Source organism: Tinamus guttatus, unplaced genomic scaffold, assembly GCF_059628265.1.
Source record: "Tinamus guttatus ecotype Peru unplaced genomic scaffold, ASM5962826v1 Tinamus_guttatus_pri_ptg000327l, whole genome shotgun sequence".
Taxonomy (NCBI): Eukaryota; Metazoa; Chordata; class Aves; order Tinamiformes; family Tinamidae; genus Tinamus; species Tinamus guttatus.
Genome location: NW_028288861.1, coordinates 5,298,454 through 5,324,697, shown reverse-complemented (window position 1 = coordinate 5,324,697; position 26,244 = coordinate 5,298,454). Strand labels below are relative to the sequence as shown.

Sequence of the window (26,244 nt, the reverse complement as noted above, 5' to 3'; positions counted from 1 at the left end):
AGAACAAGCACAGGAAAATTATTTTGCATACTCCAACAAAACGAAAAAGGGGCGTCTCAATCTTTAAGTGTTTTTACTTTGCTGCTTCTAGCCAGCACCAGGTTTCCTGGCCTTCACTGCTACAGGTACCTGTGATGCTTAGCTTAAAACCCAGCCTAAGTGCAAGTTCAGGGCACTGTGCTGGAGAGATGAATGCGACACAGACATTAAGAGAGACTTGTGAGCAATGCTTATAACTATCTCTAGTTCCGTACATCTGCAAAGAATCATTTAGGGCCTAGATCTGAATATAGAAGCTAATAAAAGTTTCAACCACTGACTTCAGTGAGAAAAGCATCAAGCCCGTATTTGTCTGGGTTAAAAACACCATGTGCAGAGGTCAGCTATGCAGCCTGGACTTTACTAAAAACATATTGTGTCTGTGGGTTTAAGCAGAGTTATAGGGACACACACCCCTTCCTTTTGGGGGCCCATCAACTTGCCAGAGCAACTTCACTCTTTCACAGAGAGAAGAGCAGTTGATTCACAGGCAACGCATGAAGAAATTTGCTAGTTATGAGATATCAAAGTGCAAGTGTCACGAAGCACATTGACTACATGTTATTTAAGTAAATACTAACACAGAGAAATTAGAATAAACAATTTTTAAATAACTAAAGATGTAAATAGTTGACTCTCAAAATAAAAGACGATGGAAAGACGGAAAGTCAGAACCAACCCCAAAACTCCCATACCCTACAACCACCTCAAGAAAGAGCTGACACACTGGTTTTCATAACTTCCATAACTTCAAAGCATGAATGAATGAAATGTGTGACAATTTATTGAATGCAGACACAGTGTTTGAAGATAATGATATGGGCTGGTTTTACAGTTCTGTGGCAGGAGACACATCTGGGAGTGGCTTTCACAAACACTTTGTTCTGCAAGAAGGTTATACCATACTGTATCTAAACAAAAATAAAAGCATAATTCTGAAGCAGGGAAAATGATAGATATATTTCCCTTCTAATATTTCCCCGAAGTTCAAGCAATGATCAATATTATGTATAACACACCACCATTCATAGTCACAGCTTGGGCATTTCATGGGAGTTGCACACAGGCACTCTGTAAACAGATTTCATCTTCAGTAAAAACAAAAAATACTACCATCCCACAGCTATACTCCCTTGATTTCAGACTCCACACAGTAACAGTGTATTAGAGATCTCAGCACAGGAAAGGGACATGCAAGAGAGGAGTATTGCACCTACAGTTCCTCTGCAGATACTTTCTAGACAACAATTCCATACCATGGAAGAAATCCTAAATGCAGAGTCAGTAATAACACCTCTACCCTGATTTTCTATAAGGTCTAATCACCAGGGAAACTGAGAACATTTCAGACTTCTAAGAAGCAGTCACAAATCTCTGTCAAGAAGCAGCAAGTCTTGGGTGGATATTAAGATGAACGAGCATGTGGAATGACTTGAATGTGCAGGAAAACTGCAGAGAAGTCTCCAAAGGATAGTTTGGTAAGGTTCTTTTCCCTATCAAGAGTTTCTATGTAAAAGACAATCTGACTGATTTAATAAAATACTTTTAAAAGGTTTTAATGAATAAAAATTAGATTATATAATCAATACTTATTACTTCCCTCCCCCCCAATCAAATTATATCCAAAAGCATCCTTCCTCATTCATTGCATAATTTCCAGAGTGGGCTCTGATCGACATTGCTCTAAACAAAGGATGTTCAATACATATATGCCTTCATTACTGACATTTTATCAATAGTAGCAACTTACAACTTGTCTAATAACTCAAAGCTAATGAAAATTAGCTCCTGCCAAGTCTGGTCATTTACCTAGATATTATCTAGCATTTCCTGAACTATAGAAGCAGGAGTCTGATTTTCCTGTACTGTAGCAAACCATGTAGTAGTTTCAATTCAGAAAGGAGTTAGAAAATATTCTCTAATTGTTTTCAAGTCAAAATGAAATCAAGTATATCACTGTTGCAAACTGCTCAATGACTTGGACTTAAACATAGAATGACTATACCATATTTAGGAAACATTGTTTAAGTGAATATCTTTCTACTTGATGACAACCTTTCAGTTATTCGAGAAAAAAATTGAAAATGAAATAAGCTGGCAAATCACTCAAGCTTACACAAACCTTTGGGTATTAAGTGGAGAAAGCATTTCATTCCTTCTCTGATTTCCTTGGGAGAAATTGGAAACTTAATATTGTTTGCTGTTTTGAATTTAGCAACCATGGAAGGTACCTCACTGCATTTATTGTACAGTGCTTATCAGGAGTCATACAACACAGGCCACAGTAACTCAAAATTAGCCACAGCATTAAGTCCAACAAAAACAAAAAACCTCACACACGCATACAAAACCACCCAACACCACTAACACTCAAACTAGCACCCCATTTAACTTTCAGTACTATGTGGAGAACAGCAACAGGAATACTGTATCCTGCCAAGTCTCCTTAAAACATCTAGGTGCTTTCTGTTGTTTTCCTGTTTGTTTCTTCCTGCAAGAAAGACTGCAGAATTTGACTACAAGCTATGCAGACATCTCAAACAGTAGTGCATAATCAAACACAGATACTATGGTTATAAATCCATTTTGATTAAGATATACAGGTCTGAGACAATGGTTCATTACTCATGATCTGTATCATCTCTCTCAGAAAACAACCCAACGAAACTTTGAGTACAGCATTTACCAATTTCAAGCTGAAGCTCTCAAGAACTTGGGAAAAAATTGTGAGGCTATTGAGAACAAGAACAGTCAAACTAACAACCTAAACCAACAAAAATGGAAGAGATAGAGCTGACATGAAATAGAAGTTGATACAGTATTATCTCCTTGGTTGTTACTAGCGAACGTTTAGAGATGACAAACATTTTTGCAATATGGTACGTTTTTCCTTGTCCATTTTCTGAACACATTCTAGCATGAATGACAAGAAAAACAAAAAAGAAAAAGAAAAATCAAACACTTGACATAGCAAGTGTGGTCTACTGTCGATGAAACAAATGCTTTTGAAGTTCAACTGGAAAATTTTCCAGCATGATAAAAATCAAAAGTATGCATGCTAAAATGTGGCTGGAGATGAAAATTTCAAGTCTCATGAAAGCACTCAGGCCACTCGCAGCACTCACACTTAAGCCATGGTTGGATGCCACCTGGAAACACTTCACTTTGACAGAAGTCTAGAGTAGAGATGGAGTCACTCTTCAAAACACACACAAAATTAAATACATCCTTCAGGGGCTGTATTCTACACATCGCAGAGAAGTTATTGAAAGAGGACCAGAAAATAGGGTATTTTGCAAAGAACTTGAGTTTTGTGATGTTTAACAACAGATTGTCTTCCAGGCAACTGAAAGAACATCCAGGTGCCCTGTTTGCAGAGTGGGATTCACAGACCTGAATTGTTACTTCTACTTTAGCTATCTCAGAGGGAACCAATGATCTCTATCAGTGGAGATGTGACACAGTGTGAGCTTCTCCTCCCAGACAGGTCAAACTGTGCCTGCCTGGAACACCCCCTGTGACCCAGTACCACACTTGAAACACTACTTCACATAAAGAATGATTTCAAGCACTTTATAACACAGCTTATTTTAAATGCAATTTAAAGGGGCTAAAAAGATGTATTCTTCTAGACTCAAGCTTCATTTTCCTGATAAGTAAAAGTGCAACAACTCCTCACTATTTATTATCCTAGGTACACTTTGTTAGAACCACCTAGTTACAGGTTTTAAAAGTCACTGTCCTGGTTCCTGTTACTATACCTGACAAAAACTTGTTGCAAGAACAGTTTGCTATGGAAAAGGTATCCAAGGAAACACTTCTTATCCTTGAAACACTTCATACACTTAAAACTTTCAGACTGGATCTTGTGCTCAACAATGAATACTTTTCAAATATAATTTTCCTGACAGGTTTTTCAATACCAGATTATTTTGTTACCAATTTCTCCCTTAGCATTTCCGCTCCTGGTTGTTCTCAGTGGCTACAACCTTCTCCCCCACCCAGCCCCTAGCTCCACACCTCTGACTTTCAGCATTTTGTGAACCTTGAAGATACCCATAATCTGTCAAGGAAAAGAAAATGCACTCTCTCACCACAGCACTATTGCTTTCTGTGTTGAATCATGCAGCCACATTGCAAAAGATGCAGCTGGCAATGCTCTCGCAATTCCTGCAGAGCATCCTGCTCAGCCCACCTGAGGCTGACACCTCACACTGCCATGAGACTATCCAAGAAAGGCATGAATGCCCTTCGTTTACCCAAAAAAAAAAAAAAAAAAAAAAAAAAAAACACACACACCCTCCCACCCAACACTCCTAAACTTCTCACAGCTCTGCTTTCTCCCTGCTTTTATGTTATCACTCTGGAAAAAATTCCCTTTGCTCCATCACATTTTGTCCCTGGCAGCCTTTGAAGTTCCTCTGAAGGCAAACTGTTTCTATATAAAATGTCCACCAAACAAATAACATCCTGTACGCTCATCCCTCCCCAGTGCAGTTAAGTGTTTAAGTTCTCATAGTGAAAATAATTATATTTGTGAGCCTTCAGAATTTTAATCATAATTTCTTTGACATGCAGAAATAAATAGTGTGTGTGAAGTGGCATCCTTTAAAAAGCAGAATCCCAAATCAAAAAGATACAAGTCAAGGAAAGGCTCAGTTCCTTGCTAAATTCATTACAGTGGAGACCATCAGAATTTTGCAGCACTGATAGGTTTATTTTCATGCCTGTCTTCACTCACTATTTTGGCAATTCTCTCCAAAAGAATTAATGTTGCAGGTGGTATGAACTCCTCTTTTTTCCTAGACAAAGAATTCTCACTGACAAAAAACCCGAACCCACAGAAAAAAGCAACCAAAAAGCCCAGGTCCTTATGTTTAACTAAATGATATTAAACGCTACCTCAACAGAAGCAGTCTCACTTCTGACGCTCTATCCTGCCCCAAAGCAGGAAACTTTACTATGTCAATGCTAACATCTTGCTATTTTTCAGCTGCATTATGTCTTCTTAAAGTACCAGTCACTATTCTTTCCCCATTCTCACGTACGGGCACACAACTCCAGGATAACTGCATGGGAAGTCTGAATGCCTATATCCTACTCAGGGATAACTGTCCATGGACAACTGGACCTGAAGGGCAAGGAACAGAAGGAAAAGATAGCAAAAGAATTTGTATCTGACCACTACACATGTTACATTTAACCTACATGGAAGGTCCATATAACCAAAATGTTTTCATGAGTAAAACAACTGGCAGAAATTTGAAGGCAGAATGACCTAATATCCATTGGTACCAGAAGTGAGCCCTGAGGATAAATTGAAAGAGAAGAATTTTTCAGGTTACTTAAAGGAAAAAGCTGTTTGTGGTAGACACCTCTAGCACAAACTCATTTGGAGACCAGAAACTTTTCTCATCACAGTATAATTTCTCTGCTAAGGTTAATCACACTTGGTTATTAAGGAAGCCCTACCAGGTATGTTTGACCATTACAATCACTACCAGTCTATCATACACGAGAGCAACAAGCTTCTGAGATGCCAGTAAATCTCTGTATCCCAGCTGTTTGCCAGCTCTTTCTGGCACTTATTTGCCCAACTGAATTCCTCACACAGGAGGTGCTCGAGTGTGGAAACAAGAAAGCCTCCTCAGCTTGCCCTAGTGGCAGGAGGGAAGGCAGCGTCAAGACAGCAGAGATACAAAGAGCCGAGATGATCCTTAAACAAACAGATGAAAAGTCTGAACTTGAGTCAGTTGAAAAATGATGTTAGAGAGAAAAGGAATCAAAAGGAAAAAGAGACATGCCCAATACAATGAGCGAGAAACATAAGAAGAATCCCAACAGCTACCTTAAAGATCAGTGCTGCCTATGGGTAGATTGGGAAGCAGGCATAATCAAGTAAGGAAGGAGATAGCAGGAGTTTGGATAAGAGCTTTTATACTATGGATAGAGAGGCTGCCTTTTGGAGGATGAACCAATCCCATTGCATAATTTGGCAGTATGCATGGAAACACGGCAGAAGAGCTGGAGGGGAAAAAAAAAAAAAAAAAAACACACACACACACACACACCATGCACACACACACCACAAAGTTCATTTTATGGCCTTTCTTCAATATGAACACAGAATTAGGTACTGACCAATACTGAGATTAGATAAAAAGGAGATTTTTCTGAAGAAACACCTTATATTCTTTTCTCCCTTCCCAAATTAATTTCAAATGAATGGGATACTTTTTGAGCACAAGAGCCATTACGCTAGGCAAACTTAACCTCTGTGGGTTTTTCTTTACCACCACTGACAGTTGTATCGACACCAGACCAATGCCAAATTAAATTTGATCAATAGAGGAGAACGTTCCATGTTGGACTGATCTTTGTCTTTCTGGTTTTATGCCAGAGCTCTCGTACATTTGCTGACCATAACCAACACAGGTCTCCCAAGCCCAGACCTCAGCGGTACCTGTGAATCACAGCCATGTCCCTCCTGTTTGCTGGCTAGGCATTGATCTGAAGTGAGACAGATCTTCTGAACAAAAAGGAGGAGAAAACACAACGAAAGAACCACAAGCCTGATTTACTTCATTTACCATCACACAATACGCAGTTATACCTATATCACAAATGAGACAGGGGGAAAAAGACAAACTAAAATTACTGTGTAGTTATCATATATCTTGATTATAAATAAACAGTTCTGTATAAGATAAGACTTACCAAAACAGATCCCCAAAAATTTCTTTTTTTTTTCCCCCCTCTGACATTAGTTGTCATACCCAAATGGTTTTAACTGTAGCTTTTGACAGACTACTATGAGGCGTTATCACACATAAGTTACTGCAGTCCTCAAACTCTATATATTGCAGCAAACAGTAGCACCTGCTTCGCCTGCTCTCTCCAGCTCCTCATCCTTGGTCTCCCCCTCAGGACAAGATGGTCAGTGTGAGGATTTCATGGCCTGCCAAAATAAACTATACCCTGACCACAGAGCTCACTGACCTCTCCAGCTGAAATATCAGACAAAAAGGATGAAATAATCCTTTTTTTTTTTTTTTTTTAAGCCTCTGCCATTTCCCACACTCACTTTCTCTCATCAAAAACTTCAGAGCATCAGCAAATAAACACATGATCACAATGTGAAAAAATAGGCAAAGAATTAACCTTTTCAAGTCAAACAATTTTGAAACAAAACCTAGGAACCAGATAAAACTTTGACTCAAAGTGCCAGCAACTCTAACATCAAATTGAGATGTTAGAACAACCCTTTCAAAAAGTCTGCCAAAAATGGGCTCAGAAACATTCCCTTGCTACTACATCTGATTCTGGTACCAAGATACAAATAAGCTGAGGTAACACATAGTACATGTATGTGTGTGTGCATATATACATATATGCATGCAACTGCTATTATAGAGTGTAGGGGGATTTGGGAAAACACTCACTATCCCAAAATCCTAGTTTGTCTGGAAATGGTATTTCTGATGCACATGCAGACTAAGGGCAGTGCACATTCTCTTGTTCTCTCCTGTAAGTTTACAGATAAGAAGAGTTTCCTCATAGAAACCAAGATAAATATCTACTCTTGGACATCTCAAATCTGCCCTAAATGACTGAGGGAACACAAGAGCACCAATTAAAAGAGGAAAAAAAGCTTCAATTAGCATACAAATACCTTGGTAATCAAGCAGTAACAGCAAGGTAAATGCAAAAAAGTACATGACAATTTAATGGGGCATTCTTAAGGTATTATCTTTTGTAAAGTTTACCGAAGTGTGCATGTGACAGTTTAATGAGATTTTGCTAACATACGATAGTTTCAAGGTTTACTTCAATATAGTAGGAATTCTTTATATTAATGAGTTGTCTAGGGTTTTGCAACTTTGTTCAAACAAATCACAGTTTCTGCACATGCTCACTAAAATGTACATTGGAATTTATTTTCCTTACAGCTTATTTTATTTATTTCTAATTTAAATACATACAATGTTGTTTTCATTTGCAAATATAAAGGAAAGAGATAATAACACAAAGAAAAACAGCCATCCTTTGGAAATGAGCTTAACCATAGGGGCTAAGCTGTCTAAAATAACTTTTTTTCTATCATGAATAGCTCAGTACATGCTATTATGCATCAAGTACCTTATGAAATTACTCTGTAGACACCAATTACTTACACAGTACATAATGCATTTTTCTGCTAGGTAAAATTAAACCTCAGCAATGAAATCACCATGCCCAACCATTTGTGCAAGGAAAAAGGGGAAGAAGATACGTAAATTAGTGTAACTAACAAAAGCCTTTTCCCTATATCCTCTGATTTCAGCCAGCTCTTAAATCTTAGCAGAAGTGAGTTTGGTGGTCTCAGAACTAAAATTGCCCAACCGTTTGTGCAAGAAAAAAAAAAAAAAAAAAAAAAAAAAGGAAAGAGCATGCGTAAATCCGTGGAACAAACGAAAGCCTTTTCCTGCTACACTCTAATTTCAACCAGCTCTTAAAACCTTGTGGAAATGAGTTTGGTGGTTTCAGCTGAATTTCACAGTTAGCATCAGAAAACCAGTTTCAATTATTAGGTACAATTTCATTTGATTAAAAGCCCCTAATCTGGAGAGGCCCAGGATTCCACCAGCTTGTAAATTAAGTTAACATTTTCCTTCACCTCAAGACAGGAGGATTGCTCAGAGCTAGGATTCAATGCACCACGTGTTTTGTAAAGATAAACAAGTGCATTATGTTACTGTAATTCTTTAACCTTCATGAGGCACAAAGTAGTGCCCTCAAAATATTTAAATGCCATTCTCTGATTATTATTCAGTATCCACCACACTTCAAGAAAGTCTGGAAAGCAGGAACAATTCTGTTTTACCAGAGTCCTCTGCCAACCTAAGGTATCCTATGACTCTACGCCCACACAGAAGGGAGAAGTCTGTCAGAACAACACCTAGACATAAAACCCAGTAGTGACTCTCAGCCTCACCCAAGCTCACATCTATTTGGACTACAGGACATGTTTAAGTTGACTTGAAAAGACAGATAGAAACAAGCTTCACAGAAGTACAAAATGCACCAATCTTCCATCAACACCCATCCATCCCAAATACTAAAGCATAGGATAGGGTAGAAAGTCTACCTTCAGTGTAAAAGCACTTTCTTTTACTTTCAGTAGAAAGATTTGAAACCAAATTTCTTGTACCAATAATTCATACAAAGTACCAGTTCAAAAAGCCCATCTTCTGTTCTTTCAGTTAGTCACAGAGGAGACTATCATAAGGAAGAGAGCAGTGACCAAACAGAATATGCAATACCATCGTTATACCCTAGAGTAACTTAAGAAGTGTCACTCAGTGTTGACACTCGGTGCTCTTCACTACAGCGATGGGTAGATTAAATCTGTCGTTCCTCCTACTGGACTAAAAATACAGGGAAAGTGAAAAGAAGACATGAAAAGGCAACTGAGAATCAAACCATTTGGCAAAATCCAGGACCCACTTGCACTGACAAACTACTCATTATTAATGCTTCCAATATAAACAGGTAACTTTAACTCTCACCAATGCTCAGGCCAATACAAATAGAGAGTATACACAAAACCAGAGCATGCATGCATAAAGAAAATGATAGCTACAGTAAATACATTATCCTCACAAGTCTTTTCAGGAACATAACGATACCCCCATTGTATTATATCACTTGGGGATCAAAGCCTAAGAATTTGAAGGACATTAAACTGCATAAACTCAGCCTAGCAATGAAGTTAAACTGGAGCTACTTTCACAGTGGAGGCATGTACAATATACTTTTCTATTCATTTCAATACCTTGTATTATACTACTATTCTGACTTTTTTTTTCTGTGCATGTTATTCATCTGGACAAGAACTCCTTTCACCAAGAATAACAGAAAGTATGGGATTTATTGCTATAATGAAGTTCTTTCAAATCTCTGTTTTCTCTCTCTAAAGGACAGGAGGATAGGCGTTCATCTCATCAGGCAGCTTATTAGGATTAGCACTGAATAAGACACCACAGAATGTCAAGCCTATCAGTTACTAAACATGCATCATACAAACTTTGTCTTTGCGAGAACCTCTGCTCTGCATTTGTCATCCACCTGAATAATTAACAAGTACATGCTGCCTGCCAGCAGCTTAGGGAATTAATTTTCCCAGATTAAATGCAGATCACGTCTACAAAAAACTCAGACCACACACATACTGTACTACTACCTTTCAAACATTAAAGGCAAAGAAATAAGTTTTATTATGATAGCAATTGAGTTGGACCTAAAACTTAATGATCATCAAGTCATACCTGTAGTATGTATAAAGTGTTTGGCAGGGTTTTTACACCCAACTAACATAATAAATCAATGTCTTCTCATTAGCATGATAAGCTATTTAAAATCTTCTTTCAAGCATGCTAGAGTTGTTGCAGCCTTTATTATATTTTGAAGATAGTTATATATTCTCAGGGATATGCTAACAACTCTAAACATCCTAAGTTTTGTTTCCTTGTCTGTTTTGGTGTATTTGCTATAGGCTCTTTAAAAATAAAGATCTTAACTACAGCGTGCAACAGCATGTATACAGAAGCCAAGGACTTCTGGATGAAACACAGTACCTCACTGCCATCCATGCTCTGTGACCTGAGATAACACATGCCACAAATCAGAAGACAGTTGGAGATTGTGTTGTGCTTGCAATGAAAAATATGACAGATTAATGGAAAAGATAATGAAAAATATCCATTTGTACTGCTCTTGATGAAAATCTTAATTGCAATCTGATTTTATATGATTTATCTTATAACATCATCAGGAACAATTATCTCTAATAAAAGAACTTGAGCTGCCGAAGGATTGAGATTTGCACCTTCCAGGAATCTCCTTCTGGACTACCAGTCCTTCGCAACACACTGATGGCTCAGCTACAACACTACTTAATCTGGAACCATGATACCATTTGCTATGAGTCTCTGCTACTTCATTACGTAGTTAGAAGACCTAGTTAGAAGAGGTAACAGAATCATAGAATGCTTAAGGTGGGAAAGGACCTCTAGAGGTCATCTAGTCCAACCCCCCTGTACATGCAGGGTCACCTGGAGCACGTGGCACAGGACTGCGTCCAAGCAGGTTTGGAAGATCTCCAGAGAAGGAGACTCCACAATCTCTCTGGGCAGCCTGTTCCAGTGCTCTGTCACCCTCACTGTTAAGAAATTTTCCCTTAAGTTCCTGTGGAACTTTCGGTGCTTCAGTTTGTGGCCATTACCTCTAGTTCTGTCGGTGGCCACCAGTGGAAAGAGGCCAGCACCATCCTCCTCACTGCCTCCCTTGAGGTATTTATAGACACTGATCAGATCCCCTCTCAGCCTTCTCTTCTCCAGGCTGAACAGGCCCAGCTCTGCAAGCACCCTTCCCAAATGTGAAGGGCATTAAACAAAAAGCATGCACACACACACAATGTTGAAATCTTCTTAGTGTGCAAATGAGTATAATGTAAGAATCTATCTGAAAAAGACAACCTGAAACACCCACATCTACTTCCATCTAGCTACAGGAGTTACATATGTATAACCCTAATACAGAGAATCCTGAGAGAGTCTTCAGGTTTTCTGCATACAGCCGCCACAGTAAAGGTACTAGGAGTCACATGCATACATAATGTTTTGGGCTGAAAGCTTTCTCTGAACAAGGCGCATCACTCTAGTGAGGCTGACAATCCTTATTTCACTATTGGGTCCTGGGAGGTTTGAGCATTTCTACAGATAAACAGATATGCCCAAGCTTCTTGATTTCATCAATATCATCTCTGATTTGTCCTCCCTATTAAACTCCTAGAGCTTAAACTGGCCACTTCTGTGTCATCTGTTTGGAGGTGGATACTACCAAAATGGCAGCTTCCTTTTGGTTAAGAACATTGTGTTGAAGTAGTATTGAACATTACCTGATGTGTTTTCCACAGTTTTCACAGGTGTATTGTCATATTATAATACAATATTGCCTATTTGTTACATAAAATAAGGTTGTGTTTGGAATCTATGGCTCAAAATTTTTCCACTACAATAAAGTTATTATCAACAGAAAGTGATTACCATTCTGGTGACCTACATTAAAGACTGCCAACTTAATATGAACAAATTAACAGTTAATCATCAGAGTAAACAAAAATCTATTAGAAAATTGTATTGAAGTACAGTACTTACTACATTGCTAAACATTAATGCAATCATCTACACAAAAATCATTATCTTTTTTGTCCTTTGCTCATTAATAATCACACCCTCAGAAATAAATATTTTGCATAAAATTATCATATTCATTTATACTTCCCATTTTTAAAGAACAGATTTTTGATCTTCAGTATTACAGCATATATTTTATCCAGGGAAATGACTGAATGCAGAGACATGTTTTTTCTAAATCCATGCTCTGTGTTCAATATTTTTCTACTGTTATTGAAATTTAAATTGAAAAGGCTTGGTATTGTCCACAGCAGAGAACTAGTTCTAACCACAGTATGCCTATCACTGGCAAACTAAAATTGAGGCCCTGCCCTTAGCCCTGGGGCTTAATCTCTAGGTAATGCTGGAAATGTTGTTCCATGCATGGATTAGCAAATTAAAAGAAGTTACAAACCTCTACTGTGACTTGTCTAACTCCTGCAGTCCCTAAATCATCATCCATCCTTACAGCTCTAGATGTAGGTGTTTTGAAAAGACACACAAGGAAGAAGCAAAGGGGGGAAAAAATAGACTGTTTAGATGCTACAAATTAGAACTGCTTTTGCTGAAAAAACCCAGCAACAACAGCAACAGTACACATGCACTAACATTTAATTTAGAATAGGTAATATTAACAACTATTAGCCAATTCCATCTCATGGATGTGATTCTTTTTACCTCATTTAAAAAAAAAAATAAAGACAAATATCAACTAAATTTGAAAATTCACCCAGGGACTATTAAATAACAAATGAATCTGAATTTTTTTTTTTTTTTTTTTACAGTAGTGCTGAAAAGGTCTATTCAGTTTAAATTTCTTGCAGTTTTGTTTACATTATAGCATTTTAATGCAACATTTGAACTGTTTAGCATTTTATATTGCACAATAAACAAGCTGCGTAGATGCTTTTATTAAAGCTGATACTTATGGAAACATGATCTGAGAATAGATGCAGCTATACTATATACCTATTGTAGGCAAATATCTATTTGAAACTGTGACATATACTCCTTTCTTTTAGAACTTATTTTAACTATTCTCAAAAAAATCCAGTAATTCATTAAACAACATCCTCTGAGAAGAATTATGCATCTTTATCTTAACAAATAGTAAAAAAAGCCAAATAATGGACTAATCCTTAGGGGTCACTGAGTATTCGAAACAGTGACGACGTTCAGGCTGCCTAATGTTATGCCTCCAATTTGTTCGCTAAGGAGGACACATACAGAACACGCAAAGCTAGCCCAGTGTTCCTGGGATATCGACTGTAAATCCTTTTTCATTTGTACTTTTAGAAATACAAATTTCATATTTCCAGGGAAATTTGTTAGTACTACTAAATTCGCTGTTCAACTTATGTTAGAAAGAACTACAATATTAAATGTTTACACATTTAATTGTCTGTAACTTCTTGCTCTGTTCTTTTCTCTGTCCTACAGGAATTCCAGTCCAGCACCAGTACACACTGCATGGCACATACTTAGCACCCAGCCCAAGCTTGAGGCACGTGAAACACCAGGATCATCTTGCCATTATTGTCAGACAACAAAATCTGCAGGAAAGGGAACAGATTTCAGTTGCAACTGGTGCAATATCCCTGCCATTCTGTTCCCTTGTCTTTTCTCACACTGAAAAATAAAAATAAAGAATTAAAAAAAAAATCCAAATATGACTAACGTTATGTAGCGAATGGAAGCATGACTGGAGGTATTGAGAGCCCAAGGAGAATGTCGTCTTTCATTGGCAGTGTGGCCTTCCAGCCTGTGCACAAAAAGCCACCATTAGTGTGTGGTTCCTGCGGTGGGAAAGGGGAGGGGAGGGCAATGGAAAGGGGTAATCCCACAGGCTCGGGACAGGGACATCACCTTCTATTTCCTCACACTAACGGAAAAGAGTGGAGCTTCAGTAGTTACTCACAAGCTCACAGAAGGGCTAGCTTACATTCAAGATAGACACACAGAAGCAATTGCATATGAACGCTATAAGGAAAAAAATGATTCTCTGCAGACTGGAAAACCATACGTGCTTTGGCTTCTCCAGAACAATTAGATTTTAAGCACTGGTTTTAAATAGCCATCACAGTTAAGAGTTTTCTCACTGGAAAAAAGTAACATACAGAGTTTTCCCCCTCTCCTCTAGCTCCAAAGAGACAAAAAGAGAAAGTCTGCTGGCAAAGTTGCAAGAAAGCAGAGAGATTCAACCAGCTAGTTAGCTATTTAGTGCAGTAAATTAGCAAAACTCAAACAGGATTATAATCTCTCCAATCTTCCTATTCACAAATCCGAGGTTTTCTTCCCCCCCCCCCCCACCTACTGCTTTACTTATATGAAAGAAAACACAAGTGTCTTGCCAATAGGAGCCAAACATGCCCCACCGTGCCAGAAATGCCTTCGCAAAGCAGACCCGCTCTAACAAGCACCCACAGTTTCTCTGCTCCATTACACAGTTATGCTCTGTGCCCAGCCTACAGGAATCACTCTAGGATCAGAGAACAATTTGGTGTCCAAGTCCACTCAGTCACTAATTTTCTTTTTATGAATAGTCCAGCAAGGGTCCCAATTTATGAGACTTGTGACGTTGGTTTGGCAATATCGACATCTTTCCACTAAGAAGGTGAGTGGGACCACCACTCATTTTACACAGGCCAACCACAAGCCACCAGATAATAATGACTTTCAGTTTCCACCCACCTGAGCTACATTCAAACTGGTGACCTAGAGGTGAAGGTCCCTGTATCCCATTACCAGACCTCAAGCCACTTAGCATCCTTGTGCAGTAAGTTTTTCCATGCTGCATAGAAGTCAGAGACAGCAAAACCTGTCTATATTTGAAATCTGTTCTCAAGTTCATGGTCAAATCTGGTGTGTAATACACAAATATTAAATATTCATTTATATGAATTTTCAGAATATTTTGCAATCAATACAAACATCTGCACAAGAAAGCAGATAGAAATTAGAATGTATTATTTTGCTATAAAACCAGAAATCATTTGTTTCCTATGAACCAAAATTAATTACTGCTATTACTACATCTCAGGTCTCTGCATGTTACCAGTAAAAAGAATAAAGTGTCAGCAGGAATTTGAGAAAGTGCTCACAGTACTTCAAACAATAATAGCAATTTTACCAAACCATTATAGCATATCCATTTTTAATAAATGAAAAGCAGAGTTACATGTATATTATTTTAAAGATTTCTATATTCACATACAATATGTCTTCTGTTAGCTAGTGCTAGTCTTTAATACACAGTTTAAGATACTAAGAATTGTATATTACCTTGTGTGTTAAATATGTCAAGTAGTACAGAAGTGTTAATTAATGTATTAAAGTAGTTTTTAGGAGAAATGAGAAGATATTTTAAAATGAGGTGTAAACCATAATTAAATGCACATGCATTTTCAATGAGTTTCACAATTTAATAAAAATCACCTTATATAAAATAATATAAAAGACTTTTAAAAATACACACATATATATAAATATAGTATATACTATGCTAAGTTAAAAATACTTTATATGTAACATTCAGCCTTGAATTAATCAGATAAAGATGAAAGTGCAGAATTTTGCCAACAGTGTTTCTTGCTAAACTCACTCAGCTATGCCTTTCAGCTTGCTATATTTTATATGAAGGATATCTTGTTAAAACAACTGTTGAAGGCAAGTCATGTCATATCAACCACACACCATACCCTATGGGAGCTCAAATGTTCTGAAGTCTATGTTAATATAATCCTGCCACACAATTCAACTAAGAAAAAATAGCAGTTTTTCAGTGACATGTAAGACTGCATAAGTACCGTATTATCTGTATGTCTTCCAGAAATGAGGCAAAGCCACAGCAAGGATTATACTGAATCAATTTAGAAAGGTAAATATTGTTAACAAGCACCATAAAATAGCCTAGTAGATGATTCTAATCTCTATTTATCAACTAACAACTAGGCTGTGCTCCCCTATGCTACTTCTAATAATATATCTCTAGGACCACAGTAGTCTCTGGCTCAAGAGATCAATGCAACTCCTCAACAAGAGATCTGCTGCTTTTTAATGTAAAATTTACTACGCAATACACCCTGTGCTTCACAATCTTTTCAAAAAGATTCTAAAGGAAATGCATGTGGCTTTTTGCCCACTTTGGATCGTGGTTTGCCCCAGTCATAAAGACTAAGCACAACCACTCCGGATGTTCAAAAAATCTTTTTAGGAATATTTGCTATAAAGATATAAAGTACTGTTTATTGTAGGATTTGGAACCTCAAAAAAAAAGCAACACACTTTTACAGTCATTTAGCTGCTGGAAAAATAGGAGATCAGTGGCTCTGCTCTTGCTACTAGAGTTTATGGATCCTTTGCCACTCCTCTGTATGAGACCTAAAATGGATTGAAAAGCACTTTGTTACAGAGAACTGAAAGGTAGAGCCATGAACTGTAATGCAGATGCTCAAGAATTTTAGTAAGCTAGTCAAGTATGAGTTTCTGCCAAGAAAGTCTGATTTTGTTTATCATTTGGGCTAGACCCCAAACCACTTTTTTTTCTTTAATTAAGGAAAAAAAAAAAAAAAAAAAACTAAACAAAAACTTGGCAGAGTCAATTCTCCTGTTTAACCAGGCCACTCAGCAAGCTGACATTCAGCTTTTAGACTGTATTTTTCAAAATATTTTCTCCTTACTGACAGAAGCTGCTATAAAAAAATTTGTCTCAGCATCCAGCTGGTGATTGACAGCCAGGCCAGAGAGACTGCGGTAGACTTAAGCAAGGGAAAGGAGCATTAACTGTGCCACAGTGGTGAAATAATAGTACGAGCTTTATAAGCAGTGATAGGAGAGATAAAAGCATGTTCAGGACACACTTTTGAGACAAAAGAATAAAAGAACAACTAATGATGCAATAACAGGCATGACATTAAAAGGAAATTCCAGAATCACAAAATAGATAAAAGTGGGGAGGGGGAAGTTAGACAACTCCATCCTGCTTTTCTAAAATGTCTCAGTGACAAAAGCAGCATAATAATCTTCTAGACCTGAAAATCCTCTATATCTTTCACCAGGATCCTGAACACTGAAGTCATAAAAAGTTGTTTCTTTCCCCTGTCTTTGTTTCTCAGAGATTCCAATATAAAAATACATTATTTCATTGGTTAAGATCATTATTTGATCCAGCTCCTAACTGAAATTTTACCAAAATTCTGATATATTCAACCAAAACTCAACTGTGACTAAGCAGTAAGTATAAGCTAAGTGTTTAAATCTGGTTTATATCAAGGATTAGAGCTGGATCAGATTTGAACATTTCTGCCATTTAAAAGGCTTGTCATTGTGGTCCTAAGGATGGAGAAAAATTGTACTGCATTATGATGAAATCTTACCTCAAACAAAAGAAGAATCACAGAAGTAAAACAAAACAAAACACAAAGTTTGATTTATGACCAGGGTACACATACTGGAGTAGCTTAAATTTCTACTGGTGTTTCCATGTATTCCACCTAAATCTGTGACCTATAACAGTATCATCTACTAGTGAATTCAGACTCGTTAAATATCTGTGTTTTCTAGCAGGATATGGAGCGCTAAGTCCTTTTTTCCTTTCCCAGAAATGTTAACTATCCACTATTACATCCACTAGAGTTAGCACAAGTTCAACTTACCTGACTACAAAACCCACAAAATCTGAACGTTAGGCTGGTACACAATAGATCTTACACCACTACATAGCACTTACGGCCTTACAAGCCTCCTATCCACTTATTGAGCTGCTGTGTCTGAGTTTCCCTATGTCTGGAAGCTTTTAAGGCTCCTTTAGCCCAGGCAAACTACAGCAGCAGCTTTCTTGATTTCCCTAGGCTTGGGCTTTCCTGGTTATCCCTCCACAAGAGCCTGCTTTATTCCCTGGAGAGCAGAGCTGCCCTTGTACTCGAGCCTCAAGAGCATAAGCAAAGAGTCCTAACCCCTGTGGTTTGGAGCTCACCCTTCATGATATGTAAAAGCTAAAGGAGAATATATACAAGCTTTCCTAAGAGGGCATGTCCTTTACTAAGGGCACGTCAAAAAACATGCACCGTTCACTTTCGCCAGCATGCAAACCTATGGATATTTTTACACAACACTTCTATACTTTTCCCCATCACTTAGGAGGTTTGTTCAGGCTTTGACCGGTGCCTTTGGGAACCCCAGAGTTACCCCTCCCACTGCAGGAGGCAGCTTCTGCCTAGGCCCTTCTCTTCAGCCTCCCTTCTGTTGCCTCCACTGACTTTCAGCTAGCCAGGGACCCTGCTCCCCGCTCTCCACACCTTGCACAAGCTCCATTTCTCTCTGTATTGTTCTTCTCAAGTCCATTGAGCAATTCTCCCAGACTCTAGAGTTTTAAAGATTTAGGATTAACTTAGACTTAGAATGTGCCAAAAATACAAGTATACTTCCACCCAAAATATTCTATGGTCTTTATGCTACAGATATTTTAAAGAAACTTTTTTTTTTTTTACAGCGTATTATGTTACACCGCTAGGTAAAGAGAGTCTCAAGCAGACAGAAAACGCCACTGTCCCAATTAGGCCAACTCAACAGATGCAAATGCAAAAGGCTTTGCAAAGTGCAAGGAAAAGAAGATCAACTAAAGTACTGAAAGATAACAACGGCTACCTTTGATAAAGACCTGTGTATCTCAAGATAGATAGCTCTTATACTCAGTTTAGTATAAATCAAATCTTCCGCACACAATCTGGGAAAACAATTTCTGGAAAAAGTTGTCCGATTACTGTGGTATGAACTGAAAACCAGAAAGATGGCCAGTGCTTTGGAAACAAATGGAATTTTTGTCAAACCACTTCTCATTTTCATGCAACACTAGTGAGAGAGAAGAGCAGCTTCTTGTGTTTTTAAGGACATAGAAAACTTAATATGGAAAAAAAAAAAAAAAAAATCTATTCAAGGTATCCAGATTTTTTCTAAATGGTTCTTGAAAGAAGATAGGGATATAGGCAAGGCTTTTTAAAAACAGAAAAAAAGCTCAAAGCTCATGCACTGGTCACTTGTAAAATCCAATATCACACAGTAAAATCATTAAGCAATCCTCTAGTACATATACAAGCCAGGGTTTTCTTTATTTTTCATTTAACTACAGCTAGGTTAAAGGACAAAAAAAGGAAAATATGACTTTCATTCTCAGCCTGCTTTCAAGTACATCACTAAAAAAGCCAAATGCCAAAATGTGCAAGTAATAGAAGGGCAGTTCATTCTACCACAACATTTTTCTTCACCAGCGTGGTAAATTGCAGTGCTGATCCAAATTTTTATCTGTTTATCGAGTGGATTGTTCACTACCATGCAATTAACATGGTAGCACCAGTGTTTATGTTTTAGCTAGTATTTCTGAATCCCTTGCATCTAGGACCATAATCACATTATGCATTGCCCTTCTCCAGTTACCTCCCTGGTTCACTCTATCTACCTGATTTTCCCAACGGACACTGCTTGTGCTGCCATCTGGAATGCAGCCTGGACTCTCTACACCACCACCTCAAGCCAGGGGAAGTCAAGCACGTCAGTGAAAGTGATGGGCACATTAAAAACAGCACTAGCCACTGAACTACCCGAGTCCCTGCAATGGAGCCATGGCACCTTCACTCTCACACCACGAGGAGCCACCTCCGGACGTCGCATGGCTGACATGCGGATGTTGCATGGCTGGGTGTCATGCAACAACCACTGATCAAGGGAGCTATATCAGCAACTAAACACAAATATAGGTTAGTAGCAGAGAGATGTTCAGCATCTGAACAAACCCAAAGTGGGAGGGGAATAATAATTTCCTGTTTACTATTTGATTTGGTCTAAAGCATAGTGCTTTTTTGCCCTCAGTAAGAACTCACTGCTTCTATGCGATATGCAGCATGCACATCAACTGTTTTTTCATTTAAATACAGATGTAAAATTTTGTTTAAAAACAGCAATAAAGCACTGATAATTGGATGCTTTGGATTTGGATCATCCAAGATAAGTTGCCTTCTCTGTCAATCAAAAATATCCACACCTAAGAGTCAAAGCAAGCTGGCTAGCAAGGATACGTACACAGAGTACACATTGGGGGAGTACAAATATGAGGGAGTGATGACCCACAGTAAACAAATATTTTACCCTGAGATTTAGAAATCAGGTTTAAACATGTAGAAAACACAAAACAACATACCAATGTTAACCCTGATGGAGTTCCATCCCAAAATAAATTTTAATATATTTCCCACCACCTCTTGTGAAACATGGATGAGCAAACAGAAGAGCCTTACCCCAGACCTCCAGAGGGACAGCACCTGGGGGCTGCTGGCAGCGCTCTGGCACAGAGCCACTGCATTTGCCAGGCCCCAAGTTCCCTCCGTGGTGCCTCGTGGAGAATACACTGCCTGCAGATACTCCAGCTTATTTCAAATATCCTCAAGAGCCTTCTTCGATAGCAGGACTGAGCCCATACAGCACAACAGGGGTGTACTCCAGTAGCACACAGAAGAAAACAAGAAACCTCCCACTTGTAGGCTTGAGCACATCACTGCCATGACTGCAAGGCCCTGTGTATAGACGCTGGACAAGTCACTGATGTCTTCCAAAAGTGCACGCTACATAGGCAGAGCCTTTAGAGTGCCTCTCCTTAAGCTGTCACTGGTGAAAAGGAACACAACCTAATAAACCCAGTGAGTTTAAGGGTGAGCCAAGGTCCATACAAAATGATCTTCTGAACATCTGTGAAACAAAACTTTATTCACCTTTCCTATCCATTCTCAAAAGATCCAGTTGGGTGGGGATTCTCCCTAATCTAAGGGAGAAGATCTGTTCCTGTTCTTATTTTTCAACGTAGTAAGTGGTATCTGGCATTAGCTAAGAAAAAAAAGAAAAAAAAAATAATAGTACACTGGCTGGTCAGCTGATGATAACATTGCTTACAATTCAACTCCTCAGAAATATACAGAGCTGCAGGAGTGCATCAATATAAGCGAAATAAATTTGGGGCATACCAAAAAAGCAGAAGAGTTAGTGCAATAAGTGATATTCCAAAGTGTGCATTGTTCAGTATAGCGACTATGTCAACAGTTAGATTTCATTTTAGCCTCTGAGAGCACACTTAGGGCTGGAATGGTTTACTCCTCCTTTTTATAAGGTCGCAAAAGATGAGTTTATAACTTTAAAATACTTAGGGGAGAAGGTGAGGAAAAAAAAATATCCACAGCAACGAGAAATGATCTAATGAAGTTGCCTTAACCTCTAGTAAACTTAACATATTTTGCCTGTTGCACAGTGCTGTGTTCCCCTTCACTATGAATCTGCCAGCAGTGAACTTTACACCCTTTCAGGAGTACTCTTTTATGGCCGATTACCTGATGCTAAGCCTTTTCCAGCAATTTCAATGGCACAGTTACCACTGATGCTGGTGCATGGGCTGGATACGTGCCTGGTACTCCCTGGGGCGATATGAATCACAACTGCCTCTGCCTGTCACGCCAGGTCCAGCATGTAACGCAGCCATTGGGAGGAACCAAGCACTTCTGGAAGCATGCTGCTACCCCTGGAAGCATGCTGCTACCCCTGGAAGGAAGCACGCCGGCTGCTGCGATAACCAGAAAATGCTCGCTTGGTCGTAAGATCAAGGTGTTGCTCAAAGCAAGCAGCAAGGCACAGAACTTGGTTAGCTTAGTCTACAGTCTAGCTCTGCCCAACTGCCTGGGAATAAATGATCCATCAAACTCGTCATCTCCCACACACTACTGGTTAAACACTTTTTTTCCTCCCCATAGAGCGGTACTCGCTACAGCCTACAGGAGAGGGACCACAGCAGAGGGGACAGCGCAAGGGTTGGGAATCCCTCTCCTGCACTGATGTTACTGCTGATCTTCAGGATCAAACTAGGATGTACCTGGCTTTTTTTGTTGTTGTTGTTGTTTTGTCTACTAGTATGTTTAAAATAGGAAACAGATTTTTGCAAATCAGGAGTGTTGACATCTTTCCTCCAGATTCTCTCTGCATAGAGGAAAAATAGTATTCAATTAGAAGGGCATAGTATGCTACAGCATAGAAAAGGCCAGGTTTTTAAGATATGTATAAGCTAAGCATGTGAGCTAATATCACGTTAGATATTAGGATAAATCCTACATGGGAGTTCAACCCATCAGCAAGACTTCCAGAGCTCCTATCTCAAGCACACAAGCCCATGGCCGAAATTTAGTAAGGGACAGGAAAACTGCACAGGAGACCTCCAGGCAAGGATGCAACCATTCCATACACATATAAGCAGCAACCTAAAGGCTCCGAAGACCTGCACAGGCCCCAGATGCTGGGCAGCTGCAGGGGAGCCACGCTGCAGTGTCACCGCCAGCTACGGACAGGTACATGAAATTAATTCGTGCAACTGCTGCTCAGCTCCCCACAGTTCATTTAACTCATTTTTGTGCAGGGATAAGGGAATTTCACCTTTTATGTAGATGCAGCTGGAAAAGCTTTATACACAAATTATTCCCAGTACACCACACATACTCTAAATAGTGCATCCTGATTAAATGGTACATGATACAGCATCCTAAACTACTCTGTATAACAGTCTGCAATTGCAAAGATGGCACAGGCCCAACATCACTTATGAAGCCGTAAGACAAAGTTCAGTGCAACCAGAATGGGGGAACATATCTACTTTTATCAGTTTCTTGCCACTCAATGAGCAGAGAACTCCTAAGTGTGACAGGCCATCTTTTCTTCTTGTTGGTCTGGTTTTTTTTTTTTTTGCTTGGTATTTCTGAGAAATTTATTACTTATTTGCCAGTTAAGTGCAAATTCTAGTTACATCATCTTTGGACCATATGGTATTTTGTTTGTGTGAAAAAAATAATTAGTTTAAATGACATATAAATGACAAAAATTAATTACAATTTTCCATCTTACTATTACACTCACATTAGATGGAATAATGTATTAGACTTCTGTCATCTTTTTACTAGAGTGATTCTGTTTACTTTCACGTGTGTGTATGCACATTTGTACATATATGAATGACTTGAAGACTATAAATACCAACTTCTCAAATGTTGCAGAACAAAATTATTTTCACAAAATGTAATATGGGTCTTTTCTGTAGAAAATTAGTCTAAGGTGGTACCAGCTGCCAAGTGTTTGGCGGTTTTCACTGGAGCAGTATTTCTCTTACACAGAAAACAAACCAGTGTAGCTTGAGGTTAGGCTATTCTTATTGTGAAGGAAGTTTAGCAGAAAGTCAGTTTTGCCGTGGATGTCAGACATTCAGTGATATTGCTATATCTGAATATGAAATATCAGTTGTTCCACTTTACATCATGAAATTAAATGCCTAAAAAAAATTAAAAATATACAGATGAACAACTAATCATTAACCTTTAATCAAATCTAAGAATAGTGCTGTTGTAGATCTGCTAAGCAAGATTTCCTGTTAAATTGGACCAGAAAAACTCCAGGAAAGCAAAAGGAAGGGTAAAGGGGACAAAAAGTTAACCAAAAGCATCATTTCTGGTGAACTCTAAAGTTTTATTTCAATAAATCATTATGCTCCATTATCCCACTATTTAATCTTCCACTTTGAAAATAGTCGTATCTATTTCAAAGGAAAAGCATAATTTAAAAATGAAATCAAGAGTAACTAATTTCAGAAAAACCTAACATGAAGTTTCCACTTTTCCAAAAACAATCGCTTTCTTCTTTTTGTATAAATGCAGTCACTGAACTTGCTGATCAAGCTAGATTTGTTTCCTCAAACAGCTCTTCAAGTGAGTTTACTATTAGTCATCTGAACAAACACAAAGATTTTCAAGGGAGAAGGGTGTTCTGTCCTTCGATGGCACCACAACATACAACGAGCCTTCCACCGAGGAAAGGCTGCTGCCGCTCGCGCTGCGGGAAGGAAGGGGCATGTGCTCGTGACTCACTGCCCGTTCAGGGTGCCAACTCCTCGGGGTAGGCAGCCCTACTCCGCTGCCAGCCGTTAGCACCAGCAGCTCTGAACTACAGATCACGCTACCCTTAGTACTCTGCGCAGGGAAAGAGCTCCTTGAGCCCTTAATTCCCAGCAGAGTACCTGTGTGGGAAAATAAATCAATGCTATGAAAGAAAACATAAAATCCTTGCTAGTAAAATTTGCAGATGACACAAAAGATAATAAAATGGTAAATACCAAGGAGTTGTCAGTTCCACAGATTGCACAGCAGGCTGGGCTTACCTGAATAAGATGTGTTTTAACACAGCTGAGCACAAAGCTGTCTGTCTGGTAACTAAGAACACAGATTCCAAACAAAGACAATGTAATGACCCAGAAGGAGGCATATGGATGAAACTGGATAATTAAATTAATATCAGCCGACAATATGATACACTAGCTAAAGCAGCAAATGCAATCCTTTGATATACAGGCAGGAAAATATTAAGTGGCAATAGGAATAGGTTCTATAAATCCACATTCAGACAGAATCTTTGGGTTTTGTACAGTATGTAGTAATGTGGTCCTAGTTTACATCTAGGGTCCTTGAGAACTAACACAGGAATAACTGATGGACAATAGTACGCACTATACCTCCATCCTCCACAAATGTCCACTCATCAAAAAACAGACATAAAGTAGGGAGACTTCATAAAACAGCTGCAAGAATTCTGGAAAACTTGCTTTTCTACCAAAAGGAATAAAATAACTCCCCCCCCAAAAAATGAGGAAAGAAAAAGAAAAAAAAAAAAAAAACAAAGAAAAGATGAAAGATCAACTGGCCACACATACTTAAATGTGGAGAAAGGTAACAAACATCATAACACTAAAGAACTCTCCAGTTAGATATGCTGGAGATATGCTGCTAGCTTTGGCTGTCTTCACTAAGTAAAAGTTAGAAAACATCAGACAAAGTAAGGTATTGATACTTAATAGAGAAGGTAGCTAGCTACAGGAATAGTTTATATTCCTGTTTATAGAATTTAGTTTATAGAAGGATTTCCTTTCACTTGCAGTCCTTATAGCAAGGTTTTCCTTCTAAAAGGACCAGGAGTTCGGGGCACTCCTGCCTGTCTTTCACAACAGACTAAACTGCACAATCTTAACAGTCCTTTCTGAATTCCAAAAATCTACAAGCACACATCTAGCACAGTGTTTTTCTTTCAGTATATATATACACACACCTCCATGTACAATACAGTTTTCACTGAAGGCATCAATACATCATCTGATATTGTGCTTGTAAATTAAAGAATTGTAAAGAAACTGTAGCTTTACCTTTCAAAAATACACCTAAAATGCTCCAGAAGAGCTTTGTCACTTCAACCTATGGCACTTGCATGAGCTAAACTGCAGGTATTTGATTAACTACTTATATTTTGGAGGAAGAAAAACAAACAAAACACTGACTTTTTTTTTTCCTCAACTGTGGAATATACATATGAGATGAAGTTGTTGTTCTCTTGCTCATTTTCTTTCCATGAGTACTGTTTTGAATATACTTGGCACTGATGCTTCTTTATTTGTGGAAAGCAGACAGTTACTGAAAGAGCAAGGGAAAAAGCAAAGCCTTGCTGAGCACAAACAGCAGCTCAGTCACAGATAATTTGAATTGATTTCTCCACTTCTGAAAACAGCAACATGACTTGGGGAAAAAAAAGACAAAAACCCTTCATATCTGAAATGAAAATGAAATGCAAGAACAACTTCAATTCAATATCAAATAGCATGTCTTAACAAGGAATTATCAGACTGTGGACAATATTCCAGTCAAAAGGTGGGGTCGTGGGCCCTGAAGTCCCAGCCGGTTCAGCACAGTTTGCAGGCAAGACAGCTAAAGGTAATTGCCTAATTGGGCAATTGACCAGTACTAAATTTACTTCAGGATTTAACTCCAAATAGATATTACAATTAGCTACTGCAGATCTTAAATTGGTCTTCACATTTTCTATTGAACTACAAGCTGAAGATTTTGCAAACCTGAGTAATACAGCCGTTTGTTACTCA

At 38.4% G+C, this 26,244-nt stretch overlaps 1 protein-coding gene across 2 annotated transcripts in view; it reads right to left on the bottom strand.

Moving 5' to 3' along the window:
• NPAS3 (neuronal PAS domain protein 3) overlaps positions 1 to 26,244 on the bottom strand; it is a 565,719-nt gene that overhangs the window by 460,341 nt on the left and 79,134 nt on the right. The window lies entirely within an intron of this gene.